The sequence below is a fragment of the Mercenaria mercenaria genome, chromosome 7, assembly GCF_021730395.1.
Source record: "Mercenaria mercenaria strain notata chromosome 7, MADL_Memer_1, whole genome shotgun sequence".
Classification (NCBI taxonomy): Eukaryota; Metazoa; Mollusca; class Bivalvia; order Venerida; family Veneridae; genus Mercenaria; species Mercenaria mercenaria.
In genome coordinates, this window is record NC_069367.1 from 29,717,104 (window position 1) to 29,731,641 (window position 14,538).

General features: G+C 34.9%; 1 long non-coding RNA gene across 1 annotated transcript; it reads right to left on the reverse strand.

Moving 5' to 3' along the window:
- Nucleotides 1–591: 591 nt before the first annotated feature.
- LOC123555534 (uncharacterized) lies at nucleotides 592–6,943 on the reverse strand. Its single transcript, XR_008371918.1, has 5 exons — nucleotides 6,805–6,943; nucleotides 3,972–4,742; nucleotides 2,739–2,752; nucleotides 2,126–2,251; nucleotides 592–1,853 (listed from the first exon to the last, which is right to left on the reverse strand). It is a non-coding gene; the product is annotated as an uncharacterized LOC123555534 (long non-coding RNA).
- Nucleotides 6,944–14,538: the final 7,595 nt, after the last annotated feature.

Here is a 14,538-nt window from a genome sequence, read left to right on the forward strand (position 1 = left end):
ACGCATAGTCATGCCAAGAAATTAAACACCGAGTGCTAATTTATTTCTTTTTAGCTTGTATGCACAGTGTTTCTTCTGACTTCGTAAAGTTTGTGACGCAAAGCACTTCATACATTGCTTAATAAAACATTAATGTGGGACCAGCATTTCAAAATACAAAAGATTCATTATAAATCATGACTTAATATACGCATTTAATTCGATATATATCTGATATTTGGAAATATTGTCTGCAATGCCAGTGGGCTGTGATCCTAGTATAGACGCAAGGGAACAACGAATATCAAATAAAGCATACAATTTATGATCTTAATCCGTAACACTGATGAATGCATCGGCAATTTTATATAATGTTTTACAAACCTACACAATTCTATTACGTTTGCATTTTACCCAAATTTAATGAACAGAAAAGAGTCTGAAATAAGATTGTTTGGTTGCGTTATATGCTTCCAAGGAATTTTCTTTGGCAGATTAATTGTATTACGTTACTCATAGACTGAAGAAACGGTATAAGGTTTCCTTGATTCTAAATAAACAACCCTACATTTACATAACCGACAACAAACTTTACCTCAGACATATTCTATTATCATATGAAATGAAATATCACATTTGAATAAAGTCTTTTCCAGCCAATCAGCCTCTCTATATGCATTTCTTTGCAGAGGCACCGATGTAAGCATTTCATGTCTCCACACAGTCTCATTATTTGTCTTCGGGTCTAAAGATTGTTCTTGATGCCTACTTTTACGTCTGCAGATGTCTTATTGCAATGCATTATTTTTATAAATGCCACGTCTAGGTTCCGCTTCAGGGACAAATTACAACAGCTTTTACTTCTAACCTATTGCTGGCATACGGTTTGCAGATTTTGTTCATAACGCATTACAATATATCAGTTCGAGTCAAATGAATAAAATACAATATGTATAACATTTGTAGCCGTTTTCTTTCATATGAAAATCAAATAAAGAGGTAGATACGAGACAAATACATGCCATGAATTCATTTGGCCCTAGCGTTGTCTTTATCGCGGATATTCGGAACAAACTGTGCCGTATGTGTTTAGAGAAACGTTGCACATATTATTACCTCTTACGAACAGACTCTGTCAAACCGATTTTGCTGTTATGTTAATTGGTAGCGTTCAATGCTTTCAAAGGATTTTTTTTACACTTTTATTATCCATGACAAAAGTAGTATAAGTGTACAAATCTCCCCGTACTTGGTCTCAGTGTTTATACATTTCCGGTTCTTTGAGATCATGGAACACATTCATTTTAATATATTAGAATTCCACTTAAGCCGTTTCTGTTGGGCGAGAGTGGTGTTACAAAGTTCACTATCCGTTTCTGTTGGGCGAGAGTGGTGTTACAAAATTCATTATCCGTTTCTGTTGGGCGAGAGTGGTGTTACAAAATTCACTATCCGTTTCTGTTGGACGAGAGTGGTGTTACAAAATTAACTATCCGTTTCTGTTGGGCGAGAGTGGTGTTACAAAATTCATTATCCGTTTCTGTTGGGCGAGAGTGGTGTTACAAAATTCATTATCTCTCATGAACAAACTCAGTTAAACCGGGTCTCTGCTATTATGTTGCTTTGTTGCGTTATATGCTTCCAAGGTATCTTTTCACAGATTTTATTAAAACATGATATAAAATTAATATATAGTACGATAATTATTTAACATTTAGATATATCACTGCTTGATTAATTCTTTGTTTTTATGTTGGAATGGCAACACGTTTGTATCGTTGGAATCAGAAATAATAATAGCCCACTGGTAATGAGTTCACCACCAGCAATAACGAACGGTAGACGGTAACTGCCAGTGACGTCATATATAGCACCTAAAATTAAAACATATATAGTCTGTTTCAAACAGGTATACAAACAAAAATAGCCACAACACTTTCATTAAGTAATTACTCCATCAATTAAAAAGCAAAATGTTACATTTGAAGCGTGAACATTGTTTCGATATCTATCAAGATTGAATCATTTAATATATTTTCTTTTTAATTATACTATGAAATGCATGGTTATGTTTTATTCATTTGGTATGACATTACTTTACCTATAAAAGTAAAACGAATGTGATCAAATGCTTATTTAACAGTACCTGATATAGGCAAGCTTACTAGAGCAGCAACTCCACTGAAGAACATTGTAATACCGAAATGATCAGCTATGGTCTCGGAGCCGAACAAATCCGGTATCAGTACACCGCGTAGTGAGCTTGAACTTCCTGATATTATAAAAAAATTGAAATTAATCAAAGACATCATTAACCTTAAACAAGGAAACACGTTCGAAGTTTATGAAATATATCATCAAATGCAATGTTTATAAAACTGAATATATGTTTAATATTTCCTGCGACTTTCTAATCAAAAGATCGTATAATCTCTTATGCAGGTAAATATAAATTTTATTATCAGCCGCTGCATTATAATTACTTTCTAAGTAAAAGGTCTTGTTTTCAACATTTAATACGTTACATTTGAAAATGTTGCCCTGGCAACTTAGATAATCGAAGATATAATCTATTTAGCATTAAATGTTTTACCTGAAAATATGCCATACAAAACAGCAAACGAGATGAAAGAAGCGAAATTAAAGCAGAAAGGACAAAGAATAACGATAGCACCACTGAACACTACAAGACAGTTACAAAGCTTCGGTCGATTTATGGCAGGAAGATCAGCAATAATCCCTACGGCTAAACGACTTACCGTGCTAACGACACCTGAAATAGAGACAAAAGAAGTGTTATTGTGCAAACAAAAATTGCAATCAAGACAGAACAAGTGTTCTCGTGCTAACAACAGCTGTAATAGAGACAAAAAAGTGCTAAGAACTTCTGCAAGAGGGACAGAACAAGAGTTATCATGAATTACACCTGTAATATTGACAAAATAGGAGATGTCGTGCTAACAACTCATGCAGTAGGGACAAAACAAAATTTTTCGTGCTAACAACACCTGAAATAGGGACAAAACAAGAGTAATTCTGCTAACTACACGTGTAATAGATACAAAATAGGAGGTATCGTGCTAACAACTCCGACAATAAGGACAAACATAAGAAATACCGTGCTAGCAACTCCTGCAAGAGAGACAAAAACGGTGTTATGGTGCTAACACAAGCAAAAGGAGATATCAGACAAGTGTTATGCTGAATTTGTAAACCAGGTCTGAATAGACAAATGAGCCGTTCCATGGGAAAACCAACATAGTGGCTTTGCGGCCAGCATGGATCCGCGCAGTCTGGTCAGGATCCATGCTGTTCGCTTTCAAAGCCTATTGCGATTAGAGAAACTGTTAGCGGATGCGCAGGCTGGTCTTGATCCATGCTGGTCGCAAAGCCACTATGTTGGTTTTCTCATGGCACGGCTCAAATACTTTATTCCCTTAATCAAAGGAAGGGAGAGTCTGCTTTTACTTAAGTTGTACATATAGGACTTATATGATTTAGTATAATTCATAACTTGCTTTCAATAAGGCACTACATTTGCGTTATTAACTTCGCCATGGTAAGCAGATCGTAAATAATATGAATGTTTCTCATTGCAGAGTTGGTGCAGCCGTTCTGCGCATGCGCGGAATTATTATCCATTGGAGCGCACGGCAAAATTACTCATTTTTTCGCATGTCCGCACGCATTTAGTGTATCAAATGCATAATATACTGACTAGAGGTTAGGGTAAGTATCACCATGGTTACAAAATATATACATTTAAGATAGTTTCTTTCAAATTTAGTTAATCCGGTATATACCGGAGTCTGTAATATATCACAGGTGCACCAACTCTGTATTTAGTCACAGCCAAATAATATACCTTTAGTCAGAGTTTATGCTCCAGGTTCCATCTAATATACCGTAATATTTTAATGTCTTTTTCCGAACGTACAGTACAATGAAGACCAACTATACTTAACTTAATACGGGTGTAATAAATTAATTACCTAAAACAAAAATGGTCCAAACTGCTTCCTGTATCTTGAATCCTTTCAGATACATCATATCGGGAATAAATGCAATCGGAATGTTGAGAGCTAAATCTATGAGACCATTGCCCATAAGGAATATTATAAAGCCTGGGTTTTTCAGAAGTGAAATGCTGATCCACCTCTGCCTTTTAGATGTGGCATGTTTTTGTTTAATCTCGTCTTGTTTTTCATTATAATCACCTGTTGATTCTCTAATCTGACTGTTTGTAAAAAGCGATGAGTTAATGTTTTTGTTTGTATGTTCGGTCTGTGTACATGAACTGGAAGACGAAAACGATGTTGTTTTAGTTATAGCTATTTTTGAATGTTTTTGGCATTGATTATTACAGGGGTACTCGACATTTGCGATAACACTGTAGTTTGCATAATTACTTTCGCATAATTTTCTTTCACAGAACAGTTGTCTGATACTTCTCTTTGTTCGTCAGCAGTTGCATGAAATAGTTCGCTTCTAGCCTCCGTAATTTGTTCCACATTTAATGCATTGAACTTCGATTCTACTTTAGTATTTTGATATGTATGGCAGCTATCATAATTGGCTTGGTTAATAAGTGATTGATTGACTTCAGTTGTCTGTTCCCTGTCGCCATTGTTGTATCTTGTATGTGTACCGTGGTCGTTAATTTTCCCTGGTATCTTAAATACTAGTGCACAGACCAGGCAATTCAAGATTATCCCAGCTTCAGCTAGCATTGTTCCACGCCAGGTGTACTCATCGATAAGAGCCTGTAAGTGAATAATGGCAAATTAATGCAGCCTATAATGCTTTAAGAAACATTATTCATTCAAACCTTCTAAGGATGGATTGTCTCTTTTTTATTAAATTTAGAAAGAATATAAACCTATCTCTAAACATATATAACAATTATATTCCATATGGCTAAATAATAAAGGCCACTATAAGGATTAAAATGTCTGACTCGTCAATACCTACAGCTATGGGTGGCCCCAATATTGATTTTTACTGCATTTTATGGTAACGTCATTCCATGCTTGACGGATCATGTCACAAAACTGATATATATCTTAAAGTTAATGTTATGCCCTTTTATGTACAGTGTTAAAGGGCTATGCTCTTAAAACATACAAAAACGTCATAACATTAGAACTGATCATACATATATTTAAAAGCTCTTTCAAATTGAATAATTCTGGGACATGGGAGAGACAGCCCCCTGTAGGTTATGCACTGAATATTGTCAAGTAAATAGCAAAATCCTCGGGATCAATAAAAAAAAAGTTATATCCGGAGTTTCTTAGAAATGTATAGCAAACAAGTGCCTCATAAACAGTTTTTGTATAACGAACATACTTAATAACGAACCGACTGAACGTGCTCATAATATGGGTTTTTGCTAGAGGTATATTAATAGAATGAAGTTCATTTAACTGAATTGTCATATTTTTTGGTCATTTGAGATCATGGAGAATATTAAATTCTACTGTAACAGAATGCCAGGAAACGTTACCTTTCATGAACAAACTCAATTAAACCGAGTCTGCTATTATGCTACTTGTTTGCCTTCTATGCTTCCAAAAGACATTTTCAGAGACTATATTCTGCCGATCTTCTCGGTAAAGAGCTGCTTAATGATCAGTTATATATTGCAGAGCAACGAATTACTATGTATTCTTGCATACCAGACGGGGATTTCTGGTATTTGACCGGTGCTGGTTGTAAGTTGACTCTCGTGCTGTAAATGACGTATTACGAACAACATATATATACATGTAGAAGATATGTGTAATAATTTATATTTTATTTCATAAAACGGAATAAAAATCCAGTACCTTGACAGTTCCTCTTTCTTCCTATTATATTTCTCGATTAAAAAAAACAACATTATTTTATCAAAATCATAACGTTACTCTGCAACTGATAGAACAAAACCAGAACTAAGCTTTGTCATTTGTCTTTGAAACGTCATGACGTCTTCCCTGTTTACGGACGTTGGTTTCCCGCACTTTGTTTATTATACGCTACTATAAGAAATAGTTCTAAAAAGAAAGTCTCTCGATTGATTTTATTTTTTCAATAATTTCTCGATATGATATGCAAGAAAAAAAATCGAACGCTGGCTGTAGGTGCAGATGGGAATATCTGGCTCTCGGGGAAACTGTTTACGCGGTAACTCGGCGGAGCCTCCTCGTTACCGCATTAACAGTAACCCTCGAGCCAGATAATCCCCATCTGCACCTACAACTAGTGAAAGAATCTTATTTGAATATCAATTTTCAATCAAAACGTGGATAAAAAAGAAAAAAAACGTTTGTTTTTATTACTAAGCATTTAACAAATTCTATCAAAAATTATACGCTTTCAATACTAACGTATTTTAAATAGTCCCTTCTCTATTAAGCCGTATCAAAATGCTAAAAATCGTTTAATTGTTGCCTGATGAATTATTCATACATCTCATAAACGTTTGAAGGGCACAGTTAGCCGAGATGTATAACACTGCCGGCATGATTAGTCTTGCTTAATTGTTCTATATTATATGACATTATTACTAATTCTTTTTACTGTGCGTAAAATATGAAACAACTACTAAGTTGAACAAATAAAAACTATTGGTGAATTTCGAAGCATCTGACACCAGCTTGTATGATTGGTCCTTCTAAACAGATTTTGTGATATCGTCACCACCACACAAAATGTTGTTAACGGCATCCTTACATCAACGCAGTTATTTCCATCGCGTTTCTTGCGCCAAAGTGACGATATCTGACACGAAGACAAATTACATGTTTTATTACACTCAGCATGAAACATACGATGTATACTCACCTTGGCTAGAGGATTAAAAACTAAGGCTCCGACACCAGTTCCCATGTTTGCAAAACCAGTGGCAAAGGCCAAACGCTTATCGAAATACTTTACTAACATCACACGGCAAGGCAACGCCATCATTCCAAAACCAAATCCTTGAAATATACAACGCATTTCCTTTGTTAAAAACAATAATATCATGCGGTTGAATATGTCTGCAACTGAGGGTTACTAATATGCATTTAGTTTTAGAAGAGAAAAATGGTATATACTAATATTTGAAACTGTTAAATACTAACTGGCGGTCAGTTAAAGAGATACTAATTATTGTTTCAAGTTTATTTTATTTGTTATGAAGATATCAACATTGTGAAAGAACTTATAAAATCGGACAAACAACGAAAGGAATACTAACATGATTACAAAATAACGTAGCGAAACTTGAATCTAAGTATTTATACCTGCTACAAAACCATAAGTCGCATATAATGTATACACAGAACTAACGAACGCACTTGCTATGAATCCTCCGCTACTAACTATGGTTCCTATCACTGCTATAGTCCTGCAACCAAATCTGTTCACTAACGCTGCCATTATAGGCCCTGTTACGAAAATATAGCAAACACTTTTGCTACGCTACAGGTATGAGTAAATATAAGTTAATATGTAAATCTTTTTATACTGTAATATCGAAAGTGTCATATATTAAATAGGATGACTTGTTACATGTAAATGTAAACGAAGAGATTGTTAACGACACCTTAAGTTTTACAATGATATACTTCCGTTTTGAAACAAGTATAAAGTAAACTTGATAATGGTCTCTCTTAATTAATTAAGTGCACTGGCACATTTTTAACCGCATTACGTATGCATTATAGTTAATACATAGACATAATATATAATTTCATTCCAAAAGATGTCACAATTATATATTTCTCTTGTTAGTTTCTTTAATTATAATCTGTTACTATTGTTTGTAAACTGATGAATACTGAATGAAAAAAGACAAAGCGTTTAAGGCAGTACCTGAAAGCAGCATAACGCCAACTTGGATGGACATTACCCACGATGTTTTACTTTTACTTCCATGAAAAGTCTCAATCAGCTCAATAAATATAATTCCAAAAGAATATTTAACTCCATCGATTAAAACATATATCAAAGATGTCGCAAATGCTACAACCCAACCCCAATCACCATCAGGCTTCATGTCAAAATCTTGAACTTTAATCAAATACAGTTCACGAGATAATAGTCATGTAGGATTTGTAGTATTTGCATAACTGTATTTACATAGAGATATCAAGTGTTTACAGGACACTAAGATGATCAAGTATAGTGGACGCAACTTGACCCCGATGGTTGACCTTTGCATTATAATACATAATAAGGCACAACCTATTATTGAAAAGGAGTGTACGTTCAACACGAGCTGCATAGTGTAGGCTATAAGGCTGAAAATATGGCCGAATTGTGCATTTTTTAGAAGAGCTTTGATTTTTATCTAATACAATACTACTATCTATAACGGAACAGTTTAGATGTAGAACCCACCTCTACCAAGCCTTTTATGGTAAATAATAAGGGTCAGAGTTATGCCCCTTGAAATCATTTATAAAAGGTTTTAGTATACAACTCCCACCATATACTTTTTTATGAAATACAAATTCCCAACATTTTATGCGAAATGTATGTCGGAGGAAATTATTAATCAGTCTGGGAGCTAAAAATTGAAACAGATATGCATGTATGAGAGTTACGGCCCTTGAATTTGTAAAATTATAGAAAAATTGGACAACACTTATAATGGTACGTATAATGTTTGATTTTTGAAAGGTTTTGTTTAGCTATCTTTCCGAAAACGATGTTGTAAGTAGTAAATGACATGTTGATTAGTCGTGAAGCCCTATTTTTATGTCCCCGTTCTAAGAAGGAAGAGTATATTGTTTTTTAGAAGTCGGTCGGTCTGTCTGTCGGTCTTTTAATATGTTGAACAATCGGTTTCCGGATGATAACTCAAGAAGGCTTAAACCTAGGATCATGAAATTTAACAGAGAAGTTTGTCATAACCAGTAAATTTATTTATATTGATTTTGAGGTCAGTAGGTCAAAGGTCAAGGTCACAGTGACCGGGAATAATTAAACAGTTTCTTGACGATAATTTGTAAACGCTTGGTCTTTGAATCACGAAACTTAAAAGAAATGTCGATCATGACTAGCAGATGATTTTTATTGATCTTGAGGTCAGTAGGTCAAAGGGCAAGATCACACTGACGAAGAACATGTCTACAGTTTTCAGATGATAATTCAAGAATGCTTGTCAAGAAAGTCGATAAGGAGTTGGTCTGACAGCAAATGATCTCTATCGATATTTAGGTCACTTTGTCATGGTTAAAGTCACAGTGACCGGAACATTTAAACAGTAACTGTTCTGGACAATAACTTGGAAACGCTTAGACCTAGATCACGAAACTTAATAGAAAGGTTGATCATGACCAGCAGATGACCACTACTGATATTGAGGTCAGTAGGTCAAAGGTCAAGGTCAAATTGATGAAGAACAGGTATACCGTTTCCAGATGATTCTCAAGGATGTTTTGGCATAGGATTTTGAAGTTGATAAGGAATTTGACACGACAAACAGATGATCTCTGTCGATGTTGAGATCAGTAGGTCAAGATCACATGGACCAGAACAGTCAAACATTTTGGAGATGATTTGAGAACCTTAAGCCTAGAATCACGAACTTTTCGGGTGGTTGATCATGACCAAAATGACTCCTATTCATTTTGAGACCAGTAGGTCAAAGGTCAAGTTCACAGCGATCGGAACAGTTGAACGTTCCCGAATGATAACTTGAGTACGCTTAGGATTAGAATTACGAAATTAACGAAACTTGATAGGGTGGTTGATCATGACAGCAGATGGCCCTGTTGATTTAGAGATCAGTAGATCACAGGTAAACATTGACCCAGAACAGTTAAATATTTGTCAATAAAGAAAATGCTTTGGTCTAAATCAGATTGATCTAGAGGTCATTTATGACTTGCAAATGACCTTTTATTTTGATTTGATGTCAGTACGTCAAACGTTCAGTGCACAATGACCGAATAGGTTGTGTTTTTTGTGCAGTTACTGAATGCATCAAGGGTTGGAGGGGAGATTTCGTGATCTACGAGCTTTTTCAATATTTTAAATCTGTCTGTCTGTCCGTCTGTCCGTGTATCTTTGGCTGTCAGTGTCCGACACATATCAGGTTTTTGCTTTCAGCACCGTTATTTCAGTTTTCTGTACTTCAGAAATATCCAACAATTTGTTTTCAGGGTCAAAAACAATTTTAAACCTTCAGATCAAGGTCAGATGCGAGTAAAGGAAAATAAAAAACATAAACACAATTATTGGCCATAGGTTTGTCACCATTACAAATATTTAAGATGTTCCCTTAATGTAAGCATTGCAGGGCATAATTGCAAAAGGAGTAAGCCGTTTAATAAAACAATATTTATCTAGTGACATTTGAAATTCAAGTTAACCAGGAGTCATAAACAAAAATAACCTTTTAGTATCCGCAACGCAAAGTATAAAATGTTTGGTTATAAATGAACATGTCAAAGCCTTGTCTTCATACATGCATACATGTATATTGAGCTTAATATGAAAACGATTGTCATTGGGAATCTACAAAATGAGTCGCCAGGTGATGAGGGGGAAGGGGAGGGGGTTGGGGGAGGGGTGGAGGGGAATTGGCCCTTGTATTTATTCACATTCTCATGTTCTATGTATCAACACTTACCGGTGATCTTGGCACATTGGTTAAGACGTCCTCCTCGGGGTCAGGAGGTCGAAGGGGGATGTTTGTCATGGGACTCGTTCCGAAAAGGCCGGTTCGTGAGCCACGAGCAAGTTAGATGAACGGTTACCGACTTCTATCCGGCCGGCCCTTCGCACGGTGCTAGGAGTTGGGAGGCAGGTGGTACGCACAATAAATGTGTCTCATAAACCGAATTGGCTAGCCCTTTTAAAAGGGATGACACGATAATAAGCAAGACCTTTACCCTTATCTTTTATAAAATAGACATTAGAAATGCGCAGTAACATCAGTGCCGTAACAAGCCCTGAAAAAACACGGAGGCAGAATTCACATATTTGTATTATAATGTGTGTATGAATTATTATTTTGTAATTGATTTTATTTACTTTTAATATCCATTCAATGTACATCTATTACATATATATTGCATTTCAATTTTATCTTAAAGTTAAACATGTAACCAATTTGCCGGGTCGCGAATTCTGTTTGCAATGTTGTAAACAACAGTTGTTATATGTATGCTACATCACGTTCCTTATTAACAGTATCCTTGTATTTTTCAAGCTTTATCACGTGTGTTTAAATTTATAATTCGTAACTTTAGTAATTTGTTAATTCAGACGTGGTATATACGATGTCTATCTAATCAATATTCTAGCTAGTGCTCGATGTGTAATATCTGCCTTTCCTCCAAAGTAGATAAAAATTATAACTTAAATGCCAATCAAAGATGTTTTACTGTAAGTCCTTTGGACGAGATCTAATTGTGAGTCCCCAAGATATAGTTTATGTGCTATAAAAATTTGTGTTCTAAGATTCGTTATCATTTTTCTGTTTTGATTTTATATGAGTAAACATGAAGTAAGAATAAAAGTTGTAGTAAACCTTGTAACTGAACTTGTTGTTAGCAACTATACAATTACGGGTGTGACTACGCTATAGTGTTTCATGGATTAGGTACAAACTGCGATTTTACAATTCACCAGTTAATTTGAACATTTTTTTCTTCAACCATAGAAAGCACGTGGAGTTGTAGCATATGTTAATGCAGGGTTACAGGGGCCCATCCTGAGATTTGCTGTGAAATTCTGCAAGAAAAAATGGTGTATTTTTAGTTATTTCAGATAAAACAATCTCGACAAAACATTTCAGAAATGTACTCACAACTCGTCTGCAATACTGAAGCCAAGCTGAGGTCTTGTAAAGTTTTGACACTATACAATACAACTGTGTTAGTTTCAAGCGATTTCAGACAAAAATCTGGGCAAAATGTCACACTACTTGCTTACATAATTGGAGTACACGTAGAGGGTTGTGTTCGTGGTCAAAGCTGTGCATTTTAAACAACCTTCGAAAGAAAATATGAGAAAATAAGGTTAAAATGTTTGCATTAGTCGCCTGCATAATTGTAAAGTAAAGTTAAAAAACAAGTAAAGATGGGATTTCAAGGGTCTTCCCTAAGATTACTTTGATATTATAAAAGCCAAAATGATGCATTTTAAGACATCTCTGATAAAGAATTTGAGAGAATCAGGTTGAAATGTACACATTTCCCGGCTGCATAACTAGAGTAGAAACAGAGATGGAGTCCAGGGTCCTCCCCGCGTAATTTTAAATTGATAGAAGATAAATGGGACATTTATACCATCTCTGACAAAAAACCTTTGCAAATCAGGTTAAAGTGTACGCATACGACTACTCGTCTGTGTAATTTTAGTAAAAGTAGAAGTGGAGTTCGGGACCCTCTTAGAGAAATGTGGAAAATTCAATGAAGAGAACAGGTAGTGGGCTCAGAAATTTTTAAGTTCCACAAGAAAATGGTTCGTTTTTAAAGCCAGATTATGAAATTGTTAGTAAAACTTTGTGTGATTTACTAGCAAATGTACAAAATTAAATGCTTATATGAGAAATAATTGGAGGGAAATGTGTGACTATGTTTAGGAGTTACCGTTGACTCTACAATCGCACAAGAACCAAAACTCAATGTCTCTTTCGTAAGCCAGTGTACAATAAGTCAAGTCGAGATATCATTTCCCTCAATATGTATATATGTCTCGGGCATTTCTTGATTGGACACATCAAAATGAGTTTTCAGTACACAGAAATCCTAAAATGGACAAAGAAATATTTACATCTACGAAGGGGATTTGAATAAACCATATATAGATATATCAAATGTGAAAAAAAAGATTTGTATACTTTTTTATATAAAACTTGTCGTTTTCTATTCAGCCCGTTAAACAATTTCATGTCGTCGGTGATAACATCTGAAACTCGTCTTCAATTATTCTGCGATATACGTGATAACTTCAGTATGTTGTCAGATGTAAATGATGTCATTGATTTATCTATGGTTGCTTTTAGGGTGTCTCGTGATGTTGCATTGGCCTGCACGTTTCTTTGTGTCGTCCTGGCACACACCTCAAACATCATAACAAAATTTTAAAAGTGTGTGTTGTTTTGGTATGCGCACAACTTTACAAAACAAACTAATAAAGATACACAGAACTCGACATAAAGATACATTTAATTTCGTATTTAACAGAGAGCTCGTTTTATACATTCGATGGATTCTAAAACTGTCGTGGAGAAATTGTTTCTTTTTTTGTGCAGTGAAGAGAAAACGTCCGGTAAGAGGACTGTACTGGTTTCTTCAAGGAAAGACGGCTTTGTGTGTATAGTAGCTATACACCGGACACGTTTAAAGAACCAGATTGTCTATTCACAAAGAACTAAGCTAAGTTAACCGGACAAGCGTGTATCCAGAAGGGATTTCTCTCTTTATCATTATTATTATTATCATCATTATATACCATATTTATATAGCACTCTTTTCATATAAAAATACGTTCAAAGTGCTTTACATAAACAACATCTATATAATGTTCAATACAAATGGTAATTGAACTATTATAGAAAACAGTTTAAAATTACATTACGATAGTAAGATACCTAGCATTTTAAATTTGATGTAAGCAGATCTAATCATGAAACAAAATGCAATATCGTAAAAAACATTAACTAACTGATCTATTAAAGACGATTAATTTCGCGCCCTGCTAGGCTTCGTTTGTGCTATGTAAAGCGTCTTTGCATATTTATCATGGAAAGGGCGCTATATATATGTGGTACAATAATAATGATAATGATGTAACGTCATCCGGTTGCTCAAACTTACATATCAATTATTTATCAAAGTTTCCAGCTAGATGAAAAAAGGATAACATTTTTGCAGAAATATTCTAGAATGAAATTGGAAACAAATGCCACAGCTCTTCAGGGACATATCTAGCTAATAACTATCTTCGTACCTGTAAGAAATGGCAATTGTTTAATTTTTTCAATCAGTAAAAAAAAAATATTGGGTTTTCCATAATGCAGTGAAGTCATGGTCACGTGACTGAGATACTTGATGAAACGATAATATTGCGCAGGAAGACTTCAGCAGGTACGTACATTCACTTACATTCTACCCTGCAGTTTCTGCACAAACATAGAACAATATAACGTTACGTAGCTCTAAATCATCCACAGACATTCAAGTGTAAGTACATTTTATATTTGGCATTTAAATACATTATCTAGACGGGAAGAAAACACTATATACTGACACAGACTACTTTCAATTTTCAGTGTGACCACAGGGGCAGTATCGACGAATTACTACTACCTTCGTTCCTTATTTCAGCACTTTCTCAGTAATCTGCGCATTTCGAGTAGTAACAAAGTTGTAAAGCTCATTTTGATACTTTGCCTTATTTCATATGAACGTCTTCCTGGCTATCATCTGCATGATTTTTTATAGTATTTATCAATATTTACAAATGAATACGTGCATACTTGCAATAAATACTATTTGTCACGGCCCAGTTGTTTTTGTCATAAGCTTCTGAACATTGTATGAAAACATTGCAATGAAATTGTTAACTAAAAAG